This window comes from Emys orbicularis, chromosome 9, assembly GCF_028017835.1.
Source record: "Emys orbicularis isolate rEmyOrb1 chromosome 9, rEmyOrb1.hap1, whole genome shotgun sequence".
In the NCBI taxonomy this organism is placed as follows: Eukaryota; Metazoa; Chordata; order Testudines; family Emydidae; genus Emys; species Emys orbicularis.
In genome coordinates, this window is record NC_088691.1 from 103,284,702 (window position 1) to 103,303,653 (window position 18,952).

Genomic DNA, 18,952 nt, shown 5'->3' on the forward strand with positions numbered 1-18,952 from the left:
TCCTAACCTGATGACTGTCCTGTGGACATTTTTATGCGCACACGTTTCCCTCCATGGGGGCAAAGGCTGAGTCAAGCCCCATGCGCTGTCCCTCCTGCTAAACCCAAACTATACCTTTTAATGCAATCCCCCGCCATTCCCAACATGACAGATGGCACTGTTAGACACTTCAGAAGGAAGGCTGCATTCTTAGACACGGAGCCTGCTTCAGAGCCCACTCAGGTCGATGGGAGTTCTTCCATTGACTCCCATAGGCTTTGGATCAGGCCTTAGGTCACTTGTCCCTTTTGCTCTGTTCCAGGTATGAGCCAAGCATCAGATCTGCAGTGGAGACACGGCACGGGGTGTTTCACGTTACAGGCTAGAGGGCTTTGTCCCTTCCAACTTGCCTCCCTGGAGCTACCTACATGGGTTCTCGCTAGGCTCCAGGGCACACGGAGTTCAAACGCAACCTCCTCCTCCAGCCCAACGTGGTGACTTTTGTCCTTTGCAGTAGCTGACAGCAGATGGGCATTCAGGCAGTGGAGAGAAAGGGTGGATAACAGCACTTTGCTGTTCAGAAGCCATACACATCCCAGCTCATGCTAGGTGTGTGTTGTGAAGGAGCGTAATAATAATAGCAGCTATGAGAGCTGGTCAAAAATTTTTCATTTAAAAAAAAAAAAGGGGATGATAAGTAGCTTTTTAATGAAAATGGAAATTTCTGCTGGAAATGCCAAGTTCTGATTAAGTTTTTCAGGTTTTTGTTAACTGAAACCCTACAAACTTTTGACTTTTTTTTTGATGGAAAACTCAAAAAATAGTGTTGAAAAATAAATGCTTTAATCAAAAAAAAAAAATGCCTCTCTGGAAAACAAAATGTGCCCCAGTTCTATGTCTGTACTGGCTCGGTGTAACCCTTACTTTGCTCGCTCGCATTGTGAACCATCGAAGGAGAGACCTCTGGACTCTGTGCTGGTCTCACAGGCCTGAGACTGTGGCTGAACGAATGGAGTTCCTGGGTGGGTTAGTTTGAGTGGAGATTGGGACAGGTGGCAATCCATTGATTTATGGTGCCAGCTGACTGTGCTTTTTAAAAAAAAAAAATCAGCCTGGTTGGAGAATCTGTCTCCGCCTCCTGATCTTGGGGCTTTTGGAGAGGAGTGTCGGATGATAAAGGAAAGCAACTAAGATCATGAACATTTATTGTAGGTGTTGGGGCTTGATGATGACCTCATTTTAAGCCTCTTGCTCTATCTAAGTCTGAAACTATGACAATTTAGCATTAAAATGTAAAAATGAAAGAGAATAGCTAATGTTCACTCATCCCAGGGCACTGTGCTATTACTCAGGGGTGGAGGGAAACAGACATTTCTAAACCAGATGTAGAGATTTACTGGTACTACTGAGTGCCTTTTCATAGAATTGGAAGGGACCTCAGGAGGTCATCTAGTCCAACCCCCTCCTCAAAGCAGGACCAATCCCCAACTATTTTTTTTTTGCCCCAGATCCCTAAATGGCCCCCTCAAGGACTGAATTCACAACCCTGGGTTTAGCAGGCTATTCCTCCCCCCTTTTGATTATACTCCTTTTTAGATAATGGACGATAATGCGTTTAAAAATACGTAACCTCACAAAAGGTTGGTGACGTTGGGAATCAAAGTCGATTGTGAGATCTGGTGACCCATCAGAGTGAGCTGGTGAAATGAAAATTGCTTTAATGAAAGTGCATGAATGAACAAGATTGTCCAGTAGTTTAGGTCCAAAGTAAGAATTTTGCTTTAATAAAAATCTAATATAAAAGCCCTCCAAATTATTTATTTTATAGCAGTAAGTTCTTGAGGGCTGCCTTGTGCTTATTGCTGTACACAAACGTGGAAAGCGGCAATCTCTGTTCTGAAGGGCTTAAAATGCATACAGATGAAGAAACATTTATTTTTTTCTAACACAAACCCCACTGCTCCAAATTATATTCACTTGTATTCTAGTAGGTCTTAGTAACCCTGTTGTACAAGGTGCTATAGAAACAAACACCCTGCCCTAAGAGATTGCAATTTAAATAGGATCTGGCTAAATAAGGCACTGGGCTGGGAGTCAGGAGATCTGCTCCTGGTTCTGCCACTGACCTGCTCCATGACTTTGGGCAGGTCACTTCCCCGCTTTGTGCCTCAGTTTCCCCTTCCCCCCCTTGGTCTGGGTTGTCTGTTTAAATTACACCTCTACCCCTATATAACGCGACCCGATATAGCACGAATTCGGATATAACGCGGTAAAGCAGTGCTCCGGGGGGGCGGGGCTGCGCACTCCGGCGGATCAGAGCAAGTTCAATATAACGCGGTTTCACCTATAACGCGGTAAGATTTTTTGGCTCCCGAGGACAGCGTTATATCGGGGTTGAGGTGTATAAGTTTTTGGGACAGGCACTGTCTCTTGCTATATGTCTGTAGACTGCCTGGCACAATGATGCCCCAATCTACCCTATTAATGATAGTCTGTGCAAGCCTTTTTTGGTTTTGGATTGTAAAATATTCCCCTTTGAAACCTAGACCCTGCAACCGGTTGCTTTGTGGGAGCGGAGAGGAGTCCCAGGGGAGAGGCAAGTGAAACTGACTGGTGTCGTTCACAGTGTCTAGCCTAAGTGAAATGCAGACAGTAAATAGTGAAAAGTCAATTCAGCGGTTTTGAAAATAATCTGCTTTCAGTAATCTGGATGTTTATTAGCCACATGGGGATGGGGAGATGGTTAAAAAAAAATACAGGGCCTGATTTTGCTGTCAGTTGCGCCCAGGTGTAAATCCTGCGTGACTCTTGTTGGCAACCGTCGGGTCAGTGCAGAATCAGGCCCATGATTTTTAGTCTGTCAAGGTTCATGATGACTGATCCCTCTTTCCTTCCTCACTGCTCCCCTCTGGTGGCTTCCTTCGAACCTCCGGCTCACTCGTTTGTTCATCAGGAGCCTCTCCATGATGCACTTCGGTTTCCCTCGCTCCTCAGCCTCCCCTCCTGCCTTTCTCCTCCTTTCCTCACCAGCCTCCAGAAGCGGCGGTGTGTACGTTTTAAATAACGCCATCTGCAATGGGGCCTGCGTCATACTGGGGCCCCACGAGCTGGCAGCTCACGACAGCAGCCCTGTGCTTTGAGGAGCGGTCTGCAGAGCCCCAGCCCCCCATTCTGTCTGCAGAACTGCAGGGAGGGAGAACTTGCGGACATTCTTCCTTGCGGGGACAGAAGGGTGGAGCTGGAGAAAGGAGCCACTCATGGCATGAATGTTTTCCCTTGCATGGCTCCTTCCCATTGGGTGCCTGGCTCGCTAGGGCATCCTAGTGCTTGTCCAGTGCAGCCTGAGCCCGTCTGTTCTGCACTGCTCTGAAGGAATGCCCTGCGCAATCAAGCTATAAGGTCCCTTTTTGGAGGGGACAATTTTATGACCATGGGGAGTAAACCTGAAGCTTTAGTGTAAAGGCGAAGTTAAAATTTGGTAATTTGGTTCTGCAGCCAGGTTTGCTGGGTCAGGACTGCAGGCAAGGATGGAGGTGAGGTCATGGTTTACATAGGAAAGCTCTCCTGCCCTGATGTATGCAAAGTCCTGTGGGTGAGATGCTCCTCTTACTGGAGCTAATTTTACCCATCAGAGCTGATGCAGCTGGCCCATACTGCCTCTGACATCATCCTTCCTTTCACAGGATGTCCTGAGAGCACAGTGGTGGTGAGTCCCAGCATGTCTGACATGGACACTCCGGTTGTGGTTGATTTAAAAGCCATAGTTATCAGAACAGCTCGGTGCTGGGCAGGATAGATTAAGAGAGTGCGCACTTCATCACGGGTGGAAATCCAGGGCTACCTCCTCCACTGCCGTAAATTGGCATTGACTTCAATGGAACGGTGCTGATTTACTCCAGTGGAGTGTCTGGCCTCCTGGTTTTCTGCAGCAAGCCCCCCTCCGAGAAGGCAGCAAGTGAGTGGTAACTGTCACTCTTTGACTCGATTCACTCCCCACAAGGGTTGGCCGTTGGCAGGAGAAGAAAATCATCATCAAAAAAAACCCAAAACCCCACTTCCAGGTTATATTTTTTGCATGATCTTTTTTTATTGAATTCTTTTCAGAAAAATTATTATTGTCAACATGTATAAAATAATAGAACCTAATAAACACAGAAACCAAATAAACTTAATAAGGACCCAATCCTGCAAACAGTTACTTGGTGAATAACTGAGTGGCCCTGTTCACATGAACACATGAAGTTACCCAGATGTGTAACTGTGGGCAACACTGGGCCCTAAGACCAGATAGGCCTAATCATAATGCTCTGAAATATCAAACCGAGCTGCTTGATATAGGCTCCGCAATCAATGTTCTGGCACCAAAAGGTAAACAGCCTGGTTTTTCGGCAGTGCTGAATATCCTGGAATTTCATTCAAGTCCATCACTTACTTAATTGGCCTCTCAGAGTTGGTAAGACAACTCCCACCTTTTCATGCTCTCTGTATGTGTGTATATCTCCTCAATATATGTTCCATTCTATGCATCTGATGAAGTGGGCTGTAGCCCATGAAAGCTTATGCTCAAATAAATTTGTTAGTCTCTAAGGTGCCACAAGTACTCCTGTTCTTTTTGCGGATACAAACTAACACGGCTGCTACTCTGAAACCCGTCATTCAAGTCCATGGAAGCTAAAGGAACAGTTCTGAAAATTAGGCCATTTATATTTAGGAACCTAATCTTGAAGATTTTGGCAATGAATCCCAAGCACTGGACACCACGTGGGTTAAAGTGTAAGATTGTATCGTCCTAAATCCTCCAGATTTTTAAAGCGTTTTTCATTCCAAGCAAAAAAGTCAGATTGAGGTGGATTGAAGTCTAGGGACAAAGGGAGGGAAATTAATTTCCCCCCTCCTCTCCAGGCACCTGTCAATCATACACCAACAGACCCTTGTTAATTCACACTGATAACTAACTCGTTGAGAGCTTGTCTACACATCATTTTAACTGTATCGGTGTAGCTAAAGGTGGTACAGTCCCTCTAGCGCAGACGTGGTTACAGCAGTACCGCTATTCTTTACCGGAAGGGGAGTAAGCTACATTGGTATAAGGCATCTTCATACCAGTGTAACTGTGTCTACATCAGGACTTTTACTGGCATCACTATTTCAATTTAAAAAAATAAATCACACCCCCTAACCAAAATAGTGACCCCAGTAAGGCTTTCAACTGTAGACCAGGCCTTAGAATGGATAAATGTTGTGAATTAGCAGAAGAGTGAATGAGATTTTTTTTTTAAAAGGCTGCTACATCATAAAATAGTTTTGACAATTGCCACTTTAATGGCTGAGATTTAGTGATTGTGGGTGCCTCCATTTTTGAGTGTCCAACACACGAGACAAAGGGGTTTTATTTTCAGAAAATCTGGAGCACCTGTCATCAGGTTTGTTATGTTGGGCACCCAAAAAAAAAAAAAAAAAAAAGGAAGATAGGCTGTGGCAAACAACACCCCAGACAAGAGGTCTGAGCCCAGGAGAATGTCCCGTGGCACAAACCCAGAATGAGTGAATAAACAGTCGACTCCCAGTTGGCTAAACACATGGGACCCAGCAGCAGACTAGTGTCTGTACGCAGTGGTAACATTATACAAACGTTTTAGTTAAACCTGCTGCACGCAAAGTCTGATGGGAACTGTTTTAAAACCAGGTCTGGTCACAGGAGCATTGTCTACGGCTGGGCTCCCGCTGGCATTAATGCTGGCTCAGCTAAACCAATGTTAGAACTAGTGGGGAATGTTCTGTAGATTTCCCCGTTGCAGATAAGATCTCAGGGCATCTTGCCAGGAGCCGATGGGCAGCACCTAAATTGCGTATAACTCTACAGCAGTTTTACATGAAATGTAAACACACAGAACCCTAATATTTGCTTGTACTTGTCTCCTCTTTGATGGATGGAGAGAATTTGCCCGTTGGCTGAGTTCATCCACAACAACGGCCTGCAATTTTTCATCTTTGTCTTACTGTGCAATAAGTTGGAGAGGCCAGTAATGGGCTGCATTTTAGGCTATTGTAGTCTGTCTGTGGCTTGGCCCTGCCTGTTTTAAGTTATAGGTCTGGGGACGCCTGCAGTAAGCAGTAGGAAGGCTGATAACTCTGATATCTCTTGTTCCTGAACATGAGTCAGATCCTGAGATGCATCAGTGCTGGGCTGAGTCACAGGGAGAGCATACTAGGTTTGATCTTGAAAGGTGCTGAGTGCTTGGACCCAGTGCAGCAAAGCACAAAGAACTGTAGAAACGTAGGGCTGGAAGGGACCTTGATAGGTCATCTAATCCAGTCCCCTGTATTGAGGCAGGACCAAGTATTGTCTAGATCTAGACCATCCCTGGCAGGTGTTAGTCTAACGTGCTCTTAAAAATCTCATACGATGGCGTTCCGCAACCTCCCTGGGTAATTTGTTCCAGGGCTTAACCATCCTGACAGTTAGGAAGTTTTGCCTAATGTCCAACCTAAATCTACCTTGCTGCAATTTAAGCCCATTGCTTCTTGTCCTGTTCTCTGTGGTTAAGGAGAACAATTTATCACCCTCCTCTTTGTAACAGCCTTTTACGTACTTGAAGCCTGTTATCATGTCCCCCCTCAGTCTTCTCTTCTCCAGACTAAACAAACCCATTTTTTTTCCAATCTCACCTCATAGGTCATGTTTTCTAGACCTTTCCTCATTTTCGTGGCTCTCCTCATGACTTTCTCCCGTTTGTCCACATCTGTCCTGGAGCGCGGTGCACTCCTGCTGAGGCCTCAACAGTGCGTATAGCTTTAAGCCCGTGAATAGTCCCATCGACTTCAGTGGTACTACTCACCAGGGCCGGCTCCAGGCACCAGCTTGTCAAGCAGGTGCTTGGGGCGGCCGCTCCGGAGAGGGGCAGCACGTCCAGGTATTCGGCGGCAATTTGGCGGACGGTCCCTCACTCCGCCTGGGAGCGAAGGACCCTCCCGCCGAATTGCCGCCGCAGATCGCGATCGCGGCTTTTTTGTTTGTTTGTTTTGGCTGCTTGGGGCGGCCAAAACCCTGGAGCCGGCCCTGCTACTCACGGTGGTTAAAGTTGAGCACATGCCTAAGTGCTCTGGGTGGAACAGGGAAGAATGCTCAGTCCATTGCAGGACTGCGTCCAATGCACATTAACAACTTTTCCATACTAGGGGGTCTGCTCCTATTGAAACCAGTGGCAAAATACACCCCTTGGTGTCAGTCTTGCAGCATCAGGCTATCGGTGCAGAAACAAACTACTTTTAACAAGGATATTTTGCAAATGGGAGGGGAAGGAAATTATCCTCCCTTTGGAATCTGTACCCTTTACAGTCCTGCTGTAGAAGCAACGGAAGAGGTGTCCTGTTTGTGGGAAAACGAGGTGCCTTCCTCTTGCATTACTGTAAACGGTCTAGATGTAACCACTGGGGTTTTACTACTTGTGATAGAAAAAGGTTTCCTCGTACGTAGCACAGGTGAGAGAATTGCAAGCCTCAGCTGAGTGGTTCTAGCATCACAGCCACAAATGGAAACTATGCAGCCTGAGGAACGCTAGTGGTGTGTCTCAGCGTACCACACGCCAACACATCGGTCATGGGGGTTGGCCACACTTGGAGTGGCAAAGCCAAGATTAGAAAAAGGACGCCTGACTCCCAGAGCCCTGCTCTGACTGCCAAAGAATAACTCCGCTTACATTTTATGCGAGGGTGAAACTGACACCATCGTGAGTTTTCAGGGCTTCTACTAGAAGGGCAGCAAAGTGAAATGTAGAGGAATTGAGTCAGGTTCACTTTGGAGCTGCGGTCCCGTAGCAAGAGGACCCGGGATGTGGATTCAGCCGAGGAGGAAAGGGAAAGGCTGATAAAAGCTTCTCCGCTGGTGTCCTTGCTTTACTCCTGTGGATGATCAACCGTATCGGTCCCCAAAGTGCACTAAAAGTAATACCGTGTGTGTATTACTCTGACCATGGAAAATGTTGGGGTTGAGGATCACATCTGGCCCCTTAAATGGATAAGGTGCGGTTTAACAGCAACAGAGCAGCCCAGATACGCTTGCCAGCTGATCATATTCACCCCCCGCCCCCGACATCATTTTTGTCTCCTTTTCCCTCCCCCTCTTCTCAGAAGTTAGCATGCTTTGTTAGCATGTTTCAGAGTAGCAGCCGTGTTAGTCTGTATCCGCAAAAATAACAGGAGTACTTGTGGCACCTTAGAGACTAACAAATTTATTAGAGCATAAGCTTTCGTGGGCTACAACCCACTTCTTCCTAACCCACCATGTTAGCATGGTGCCTCGAAAGTCTGCTTCACTCACTGTCCTGGCTGGCACTAGCTGTAATCCCGTTCACGACGTACAGACGGTGGAATCCACATACTAAACCTCCATCTGATTTTGCAGTACAAGGGAAATGTGCGAAACATCCCAGAAGTAGTGTGGTTTAAACTGCAAGCTTTGGAAAATAATTGTAGAGAGGCCTGTTCATCACGGGGATTAATTGTGTCTCTTTCCAGGGCTGGGAAAGAAATCCAGAGTTGTGACTCAGGAAGAGACTTCGGAAGGAAGAAACCCTGAATATCTTTAAAGTGCCTTTCTGCAGTCATCCAGGAGTGTTCAGCGCCAGAACTGGTACGTAGACCTATTTCTTGTGCAACCCGGGCAATTCTGTGCTGGTTTCTCCCCAAGAATTCCAACTCTAGACCCTCGTTTGATTTTTCATAAGGAATCACAGTCACTTAATGGAGAGAGGAGGCTCATTGAAGTTTTGAGACACAGGCACTAACTTTCTGCAGTGCTGAATGCCCTGGCACTCGGTGCCTTCTGTGGTGGGGGAGCAGATGCTCAGAACCTCTGAAAAGTTATTCATGTTCAGAACCCTGGGCTGAGTAGAATTGTAGAGCTTCTATTGTGCTCGCTGAAGTGGGTGTGCTGAGGTCTGATACCAGATGTGTCCATGATATATGTGTGTGTGTGGGGTGTATATGTAAATACATAAAATGTAGCAGTGTGGATATAGATGAAACATGTATGTGCAGTACACAGTGATGCGTGTGATATATAAAGTTTATCCATGCGTGCGCACATATGCATAATATATCATCTGTGTTTGCGTGTGTGTAAAGTATTTGTATGCATGCACACATGTACTCTCTGAATATGGAGCCATTTCAGAGCTACGATGCAGCCTCCTAGGGAAATGCTTCTGGCCAAGATGATCAAAGCCAGCTCCTGCTTTTCTGTGACTTCTGTCTGTATTAATTCTTTGTGACCCAGTATTTGCCTTTGACTGCAAATGGGAGCAGTCGCACACCTTTGCGTTAGCACATTTGACAGCGCATAGTTTCAGTCTGCAAATCTGACAGCTGCTTTTGAAATGCACCAGATCCTCGCCTTCTGCATGAGGGCCTGGTGTTCGCCCTGCATCTCCCTGTGACACTGCCGAAGCCCCCAGTGGTGTGCGGGTGTTGCCGCTGGTGCGCTCTGTCTGTGGAGACGGTTATGAATCAAATGTACTGAGGGATCCTGGTTACGTAATGTCATTTAGGTGAAATTGGTCGTGGCCTGACCCAGTGGCCTACTGTTAGTGATCTGTACTGCTGTGTAGGGGGCTGGGGGTGGATTTTTTTTCTTTTCAGTCCCCGGGCTTTTGCTTCCCAGGCCAGCACAGACTGGGCGTGTGCAGGGAAGGAGCAGTTTGTGTTGTACATCAGTGATCTCTGGGCAGAATTTCTCCCCGGTGTGCTTAGATGCCTTGCAGTCTGCCTTGAAGACAGAAGAGCTGTCAGGCTAAATAGGCAACGTAGTAACGAAAAGGGTAAGGTAAAATTGGAGCAAGGAAAATAGGGGGAGATCCTCAGAGCTGCCCAGGAAAGTGTGGATGGTGAATAGGCCCTGGGGGCATTTTGGTGTCTAATATGCTCATGTCATAAAAGGACGATGCACTTATTTGCATGTAATGCGATGCTTTGCAAGCGCTCTCAAGGTGCCATACTGGCTGTTTATGTGGTTCACTCTGCGTACTTGACGCAGCCATCTTTCAGGGGAGATGAGCACTTTATTCCAATCGAATTGGCATCGTTTAATCTTGCCTGCCAGCCCGGATCATTAACTTGACCAGGATGGGTTCGGTCCCCGGCTCTCAGCCCGTTTTTCTCTTGATACATTATCTCTGGTTGAGAGTCCAACCCTTCCCTGTAAGGTCACGGACCCATTGATCCCATGCTGCGGGCCAAGTGGCTGTAAATCAGGTCCTGCCATCCCCTGTGTAAATCAGACGGGCGCGTTAACAGCCCGCGTGCCTCCGGGGTTCCTTCCTTTAGCCCCCCACTCGCTGCAGCCTGCGTTCCTCTCACGGTTGGTAGGGCAGGTGGGTGATTTCTCTCTCCAGCTGACACAGCTGATATTTCTCCTCTCGGCAGACGCAGGCAGAGCGATGGCACATGGTGCTCGTTAAATGTTGCCGGCCCTTTTCCTGGGGACCTCAGCCTATTTGTGCTCTGAGTTCTGATCCACAGAGGGTCCATGTGCTCCTGTGACAGCTTTTCTAACACCCTCCTCGCTGCTCTCTGTGCTTGGCGCTCCGAGGCTTGTGCTTCCTGGTGTCTTGCTCTGCATTCCTTGGGCAGGCGGTTTTACAAAATCTATCCAGGCGCTGATGTGGCCTTCATCACCACAAGGGCAGAGAGCCTGCTCCCCCTGATACCAGGGGGTTAGCCCTTGAATGGGATGGAATAGACTACCCCATACGGCACTGGTGCATTAGGAATACGCCCGGCTCCCATGTCAAAGACCAGTGCAGCTGGCACCTCTGAGTGTCGTCATTGGGTTTTAAAAAAGTAATTCAACAGCCACCTCCCAGGAAAGACCTAAACCAGCAACCTGTCCCAGCTTCTGGCTGACCGATGAAAACAAAGTGCTGTCATGCATTCCGTTCATTGCCGTTTGAATTAATGGTTGCTCATGTTAAGTCTCCTTACATTTAAAGAGGGGTGTGTGTTTGTGTGCATCTCTGTTTTGTGTGTGCATTCTGCCTCGTCAAGCTTTTTGTGCAGTGGGAATGGCATTAAGCTATATTAGGAAGAGAATCAAACAGGGAAGAGAACTCTGGTTTCTCCAGAGCAAAGGAGCTCATGTTCTCCATCTCCCATGACATCGGAACTATCATAACCTTGATCCCTGGAGGCCTTGGTGCCCTTCACTGCCTATCTTAGGTATTTATTTGGCCCCCATCACTGCAGTATCTTAGCAGTTCAGATGTATATCCTCACGACACCCTGTGTGATAGGGCATTGCTATTATCTCCATTGTACAGATGGGGAACTGAGGCACAGAGAGGCTAAGTGACTTGCCCAAGACCATACCGGATATCTGTGGCAGAGCAAGGAATTGAACCTGGGTTTCTCAGGTCCCAGTCTAGCTCTGTAACCACTGGACCAGCCTTCCACTCTGTCTTGGCCCCTGGATCCCTTGATGCCCCTCCAGAACCCTTGGTGCTGTTTTGGTTAAAACCAAATGCTGTATTAAAAAATTGAAGTTGATTGGCCATACATGGGCAAAGCCAGCTTTGGAGTTCAGTGCCTAGAAATCTGACAGCATCTTGTTTTAAAACAAACAAACAACCAAACAAAAAATGATGGTAACATCAGCTTTACAGCCTGTTCCTGTTGGAAATGGTCTGAACTGCACATTCCTCAAATTCTATACGTTCAGTCAAGCTGCTGACTGCAGCCGTTAGCTCCGGGTGGGAGGTTCTCTCTCTCTCTCCCCAGTCCGAAGGGTTATAGACGTTTTCAGTCTGGGTTTCCCCCTTGGGCACAGGTGTTGGGATCCGCTTCCCTTTCAGCCATGGAGCAGCTGCACCCGAAGGGAGATTCGTGCTGGTGGGCCTGCAGCATTCATACCCACCAGCCACTTACACTGTCGGAGCGGTTCTGCCAGGGATAGACAGCTTTAAAATCCAGCCAGGCTCCGTAGGATTGCCGCATGGAGGCCACGTGGGAGGAGCACTGCACCAGCCCAGGTCCTCGTTGGCCTAGCCATGCTCCCTCTTGTTGGCTGATCCAGACAGCTCTAACCCTCCCTCCGCCATCCCTCGTAGTGCATTGGCACTATACACCCCGCTACATGGGATTCCCGCAGCTTCGGTTCCATTGGCAGAGCCTGTTGAGAGGGTATATCTGACCTCTGTGTTTTTTTTCAAATGTAATAAAACCTAGGTCACGTTTCCCCTGGAGACACCTCGGGGACCCGCCACGGGTCTGAGATCTAAAACAAATGCTTTGGCCTGAGATGTGTGCGTCTGGGGATGCTCCCCTGAGGGTTTGCTATGCCGGGGAGTCTGTTGCAGTGACCAGGCCGTGCTCTCTCTTCTGCCGGCATTGCCCATGGTTTGAATCATGCTCATCTCTTCCCTGGTGAGCTTTTCGGCTGTGTCCTGCTCTGGCTGCTGCTAAAGACCTGCCTGTGTGTTGATGTCTTGGCACGGAGGCCGAATCTACCCAGTCCCCTCTAAGTGATGTTGGGTTTTTTTAAACCTACAAAAGATCTGCTTGGCCTCCTGCAAATTGTGGGAACTTGACCCCAAGCTCCCACAATCCCCCAAGAGGAGTGTTGATATCCCACAGTACCCTGCAGTGAAGTCCCACCACAAGGCGCTGCATCCATCGGTGATGTAGGGGACGCTGGGCTGCCTATCCACGGTGTGGTGCATCTTTTGCTGATACAGTCTCTTCCAGGGAGGAGGCGTGGCACCAGCAAAGGCCGATAATGTTCGTAGCAATATGCCAGCGAAAATGCTGCTGGCCTGTCCCTCGTCAATTGGTTGCTTTCTCCCCAGTACACCGTTGCAAAGGGAATTAAATCCACTCGGCATGTTGCACTTCGAGCCGGGAGCTTCCCAAGTGCAGACCCAAGAACTGCAATGCTAGTGGGGCATGCAGCGTGGTGTGCATCCCGTGGAGTTAATAATTCACACACCGCGCAGAATTCTGTCTCAAGATGGGCAAGTCGTCCAAGTGGCAAAGCTAGGGAGAGAAGGGTGATTTTTTTGACATCCTTTGGAGTCTTGATCTCCATATTTGGAAATGTTTACCCATCGCACTGGTCTATTGGAAGGGGAGGGGAGGTGACTCAGGGTTTGGTGGAAGCAGGGTTTGAATTCCTGTAGAAAGGTTTTTTTTTTAACTCTCTTTTCCCCTTGTTTTGGAAGCCAGTTGTTGTCAGTTTTCAGCTCTCTTGCTCCTGGATCGTGTTCCTAATGCCATCCGCGTTAGGGGGGAGCATCTGAACGCCAGTAAGTACGTGGTTATTGCAGAAGCAGGGGACTTGGTTTTTTGTTTAGTCAGATGGGTTGGTTGGGGGAGGAGGTGAAGCGTGTTATGTCCTGTAACCTGGTCTGTTGAGCAGGAGTCAGAGAGAAAGAGACCTCCAGCAGCAATGAGCATTACCTAGTGGATCCAGCTCAGAATCAACCCCCAGGCTCTGTCATTACCTGAGGGCCTAATGTTTGGCTGTAGATGAAAAGATCCTTTAAGCAGGCTCCACCTCAGTCCTTTGGTTCCGCAGGTTAATGCAGCAGGACAGTAGAGTACTGTAGAGTGAAATACGTATACGCCTAGAGTAGCGTTCAGCAGGTAAAACACAGCTTATGTGCAATTTCGGTCTCATAAGCAACTGCGTGTATTAATGGGGCTATATAACCTGCAGGTAGATTTGCTGTGAAAGTTAATATTTAACTACATTTATTGTGCAGCAGAAAGAAGTTTAAGTGTTTTAACAGGCTGAGGTTTTTTTTCCTCCCAAGTTTTTAGTGTATAGTTTTTCCTGTTCTTTGATGTTTTCCTCTTTAGTGTGAGTATATAATCTGTCCGATATTACAGCTGTCTGATTTTCCCCCAGCCCTCTCTTTCCTGAAAGGAAGCTACAGTTCATCAGGAAAGTCAGCGCTAAAAAGACCTGGAGCATTTTGTTCCCTGTTTTATTTGTGGCAACTAAAGCCATGCCCAGGAGTTTGGAATTTGTCCCTCTATTCTTATTGCCTTTTGGATTCATTATTCAGCAGCATGTGCGGTGTAATTTCTTTCTGCCCAGAGACGAGGGGGAGAGCTTTCAACGTTGATTCTGAATGGGTTGAACGCCAGTGAGTCCTGCGCTTCTAATGGAGAGAAGTGTCCTAAATCTTTGAGTTTGGGAGGGGCATGAATGGGGAGGGGTTTAAATCACTGGTCGTGATCACGGATATCTATATCTTTTGTCCAGCTAGTAAATTTATAGACCGATTGAGTCTGTTTTCATCATACTTTCCCTATTTTAAAGTGTAGAACTAGAATGAAGGTTTTAAAAAAAATTATCCTCTTTTTTTTTAATTAAGGGAAGATTTGCATTGGTGCTAACTCAGCTGGACAACTGACTTGATCATTCTTGGCATCAAATGGGCATCTACTTTAGTTTGTGTCGAGAGTAGGGTATGACTCAAAGGGTGGTCAGCCGCTGAATGATCAGGGTAAAGAGGCCAAAGGACTTGCTGGGCACAGCCTTGCAGACACTGACTGTGTTTGGAGTTGGCAAATCTCAGTTGCGTTTAAACCTTTGTTGATTTTCAATGTATCATTGATATTACTGCAGCTCTTAAAGGCCGTAACTGAAATGAGTGCCCCCTTGTGCTGTGCACTATAACAGTGGCTTTCAACCTGCGGCCCTGGGAGTCCGCAGACTGTCTAAGATTTCCAAAGGGGTCCGCACCTCCATTTGAATGTTGTAGGAGTCCACAAATGAAAAAAGGTTGAAAACCACTGCACTATAGCAATATAGTAAAAGCTAGTTATAGTCCCAAAGACTGTATAGCTTCTGAATCCCAGTCCAATACCTTAACCAAAAGACCATCCTGCCTTCTCTGTATGTGTTTATATAAACCTGCTTTCCACCAGTGGGACTGAATGCTTTCAATGTCATTGGTGTGCTGTGCTTTGTGTGTTTCACTCCTGAGCCTTGTAGGTTTCTGCAAAGTATGATGTCATTTCACTGCCAAACACTTCTGTCATTCAGTCATTCTTCTGGGTGGAAGAGGAAAGATCCCTCCAGCCAAGCGCACATGGGCCTGCATCACTCCTCAGGAAAGCCAAGCTCACGTCCCCACTTTGGGTCGCACTTGGAAATCTGTTGTGACCCCATGCAAGAGTGGGCCCAAAATTCTCCAACCAGTGGATGCTGAGGCTGGGGCTTTGGGTGGCGGGGGGGGGGGGAATCATATTTGTGCCAGGGCAAGAATTGTGACACATTGTTCATCTGATTCTCCCCTGCCCCCCTCACTGCTTGGCGGAAGAGAAAATGAGCAAGGCAGTGAGGCCTCACTAGGCTATTGGATTAGACCTGGGCCCCAAGACAATACCAGAGAGAGAGGAAAAAGGCATTTCATCAGGAGAGCCACGTTTTTAGGTTCTTTTGCCAGCTGTATGAGCACAAAGATGGTGTGACGTTTTTATACGCTGCTCCATCTCGCGGTGGATGACTTGCTGCATCTCAATACCATGAGGGCGCACGCTGGGGGGGCATGAGGGTTAATTGGTCCATGGAGGCTGATCTCCCCTCTCACTTCGCAGTTGACCTTTTTCCATGTCTGGGCTGAGACCTGTTGAGCAAGGCAGCACCTGGGAGCAGCTGATACTGCCACTGTCCATGCTCTCCCAGGTGGGTGGAGAACCAGAGGACTGCAGCCTCCCAGAGCAGTCAGTCCAGCCCACCTTTCAAGACACCAGGCGATGTTACTTAAGCTTAAAAGTTTTTTTTTTCTTAGGCTGTGAGCAGTGTACAGGCTTTGAAGAAAAGCTGTATTGTTGTTAGCTTTGTGATCTGGTTCTTTTGTGGGAGATGTTGCAAGCAGCTGGAGAGTTCACTGTTTGCCTTAATCTGTCTAATAGAATCAATTCTTGGGGCAGGATTGCTTTCCTGGGAACCAGGTATTGGTGTTTGGGATGAGAGTTCTGAAACAGCTTGTGTGCTGTTTTTGACCACCTCTGTTCAAGGACTGGTGTAAATAAAGAAGTTGCACTAAGAACATACCCAGACTATGCATCACCAATTCCTCCTCCAATAGGAACCTGACCTGCAAAGTCCCCAAATCTGCTACTGCTTGGTAGAGGGGGCACAATATTGAAACTCATCAGTCTTTAAAGACTTTTCTAACGTCCAGCTGGCTCCCTGTGCTAGGAAGGAAGCTGGTTCTTGCTCTGGGCTGGTTGTGCATTGTCAGGCTCCTACTCTGCAGATATCGCAAAGACCAGTTCCAGCAGAGCTGTCCATTGTGGCAGCTGCTTCCCTTCCGTATAGTTTTTGTTCTTCAGATAAATCACTCGTCATCAGTGTAGGCAATTTTTTTTCTAAAAAAAGAATTGTTATCTGTTGAAATTAAAACCAAAAAGATGTGGGGACGGGGGGGGGGGGGGTAAATGGATGTTAAGAAATAGAAAACAATCAATTAAATAGTGCATTGTGTGTGTAATTTTTCCTTGGCAAATTGCCATGAAATTGAAGAGCATTTTAACAACTAGTCATTTCACTTGCATTTGAACTTTGCCAATGGATTGTTTGCATGGGAACTTCAGTCATTTCACAATGGGTCCTCGTCTTTGGTACCACTCCATGTGCCTTTTAAAAAACAAACAAACACAAAACCCCCCCCAAACTCTTACTACCAGCAAGAGCTTGTAGTCAATTGGCTCATCTTTAGTAAAAGGTGATTTCATGGGAAATGTGAGGGTGCTCCAGCTAAAATGGAAGGAATCATCTGTTGTTCTGGGGGTGAAGCTTTCCATCATCAGTCATGAAATATGTACAATTGTGACACTTTCTGTCTGGGAGGGATTTACAAATAACACAGGCTTGCCACACCCCTAAAAGACAGGGAAGTATTTATCAGCCCCAGTGTACCAATACGCATTGCAGATAGTGGTTAAGTGACATGTCTGAGGTCACACAGTGGGTCTGTGTCAGAGCCAGGAATAGACTTTAAATATCTTGACTCCTGATGCTGAAGTTGAGCCACAAGACTACTGTGTATCTCTGTAGAGCTTCTTAAGGAGGTATTTTTACCAGGAAAGCGACTGTTGCTAAAAACAAAAGACCAATATTTTCAAAAGAACCAGTGATTTAAGGGGGCCTCAGGTTTTACTACAGTGCTACATTAATGTGCACTAGGGCACTTTTAGTTTGGGCCAGTTAGTGTGCAGCCAGCACGTTGGTGCACTTAAGAAGTCACACCCCTCTGGGGCCCATTGCTGCTCCGTGTCGACAAGTCCTGGGACCTCTTAAAGGTTGCTGATTTTCAGAAAATGCCGAGGCCACCTTCAGGGGTCTCAAGCTGGGCACCGCAAAAATGAAGCATCCAGAATCACTAGTCACTTTTGAAAACCGTAGCCCCAAAGCTCAGCTGCTTGAAAAAGCCACGTTGTAGTGGGTCATGGAATTTTTTTCTCATCTCTTCAGCTGTGTGACCTTGCCCAGTACTCAATTACTCATATGATAATGTTGCAGAATAACACACACAGTCACAGAACTGTATATACTACACTAGGAGTTGGTCACCGGCCAGCTAGAACATTCAGCACAGGGCAGGCAAGCAAGCAGGTTGCCTTTAAAAGCAGTCGATGTTGTATACTAATGCAGCATATAATGAAGCCTGCAGGTTTACAGCATGTAACGCGATATGTAGTGTGTTAATCAGGATAGTGGACGGATAAGTGCTATTAAAAAGTATCGTAACATTCTAGAATCATCCAACTCCTGAAACATGAAACGTCGTCTCGTGGTTTCTGTTCTGTGTTTGTACAGCGCCTAGCACGGTGGGGTCCTGGTCTGTGGCTGAGGTCCCTAGACGCTACCACAATCCAAATAGTTCATAGTTGTAATAATAACAATGGATGTTTTGATCCTGGTGTTGATCCTGACTAGCTGTGTGACTTTGGGCAAGTCCCTAATGGCTGGAGCACCTGCAGCTCCCACATACACCTCTACCTCGATATAACGCTGTCCTCGGGAGCCAAAAATTTTTACCGCGTTATAGGTGAAACCGTGTTATATCGAACTTGCTTTGATCCACCGGAGTGCGCAGCCCCGCCCCCCCGGAGTGCTGCTTTACCGCGTTATATCCGAATTCGAGTTATATCGGGTCGCGTTATATTGAGGTAGCGTTCTACTTTGGTAGCTTTCTGGGGGCTCAGTGCTTCAGATCGCTTAAACTCTGTGCCTTATTTCCCTGTCTTTAAAATGGGGCTAATAACTTCCCTCATAATGCACTTCGAGCTCTTCAACCCAGGGCACTATCAGCCTGACCCTCTACTACTAGGGTACGTCCACTGACTTGAGCTTGTGTGGTTAAAAACAGCCGTGGAGATGTTTGAGTTCGGGTTGGAGCTCAGCTCTCAAACCTGGTGAGAGGCTGAGAGCCCACATGTCTAGATGGCTATTTTTAGCCCTGCACGGAGAGGCTGGGTCAGTTGACCCAGGCTCTGAGACTTGCTGCTGCAGGGTTTTTTGCCTTGTTTTCTTTTTGCCTGTGTCGAGGTACCCTTGGAGTCTGCAAATATGTTGCCATTGGGAGCAGGTTCTACAGAAGGGCAATGTGTGACTACTTGTCTCCTATTGTTGTTGAATCAAGATAATGTTTTCAGAGCAGTGTGTTTCAAATCCATGAGCATGTTCAACATGTGTTGTGGTATGGAAGCTCCTTTGATATCTAGCCCCTCTACTTTCGTGTGTGTAAGTTGCTTTCTTGGAGGAAGACGCTTATAGACTTGTCCTTGCCATTGGGCGTTCGGATCTTTAGAGAACAGGGAGATATCGCCTTGCAGTTCAAACAGCAGTGCGAAGGGGACATTTTTCAAAAGTGGCCATTATAACTGCACTGACCAGTCTGATTGGTAGGTACAAGGCAGCTACCACTACCTCTGCCTCTTTTTGCCTGTGGACATTGTGATG

The 18,952-nt window shown here is 47.2% G+C and overlaps 1 protein-coding gene across 1 annotated transcript in view; it reads left to right on the forward strand.

The window, feature by feature from the left end:
* LPP (LIM domain containing preferred translocation partner in lipoma) overlaps nucleotides 1-18,952 on the forward strand; it is a 437,929-nt gene that overhangs the window by 23,949 nt on the left and 395,028 nt on the right. Inside the window, exon 2 of the mRNA XM_065410339.1 lies at nucleotides 8,497-8,611. The gene's annotated coding sequence lies outside the window, so the exon portion shown is untranslated. The remainder of the gene's footprint in view (nucleotides 1-8,496; nucleotides 8,612-18,952) is intronic.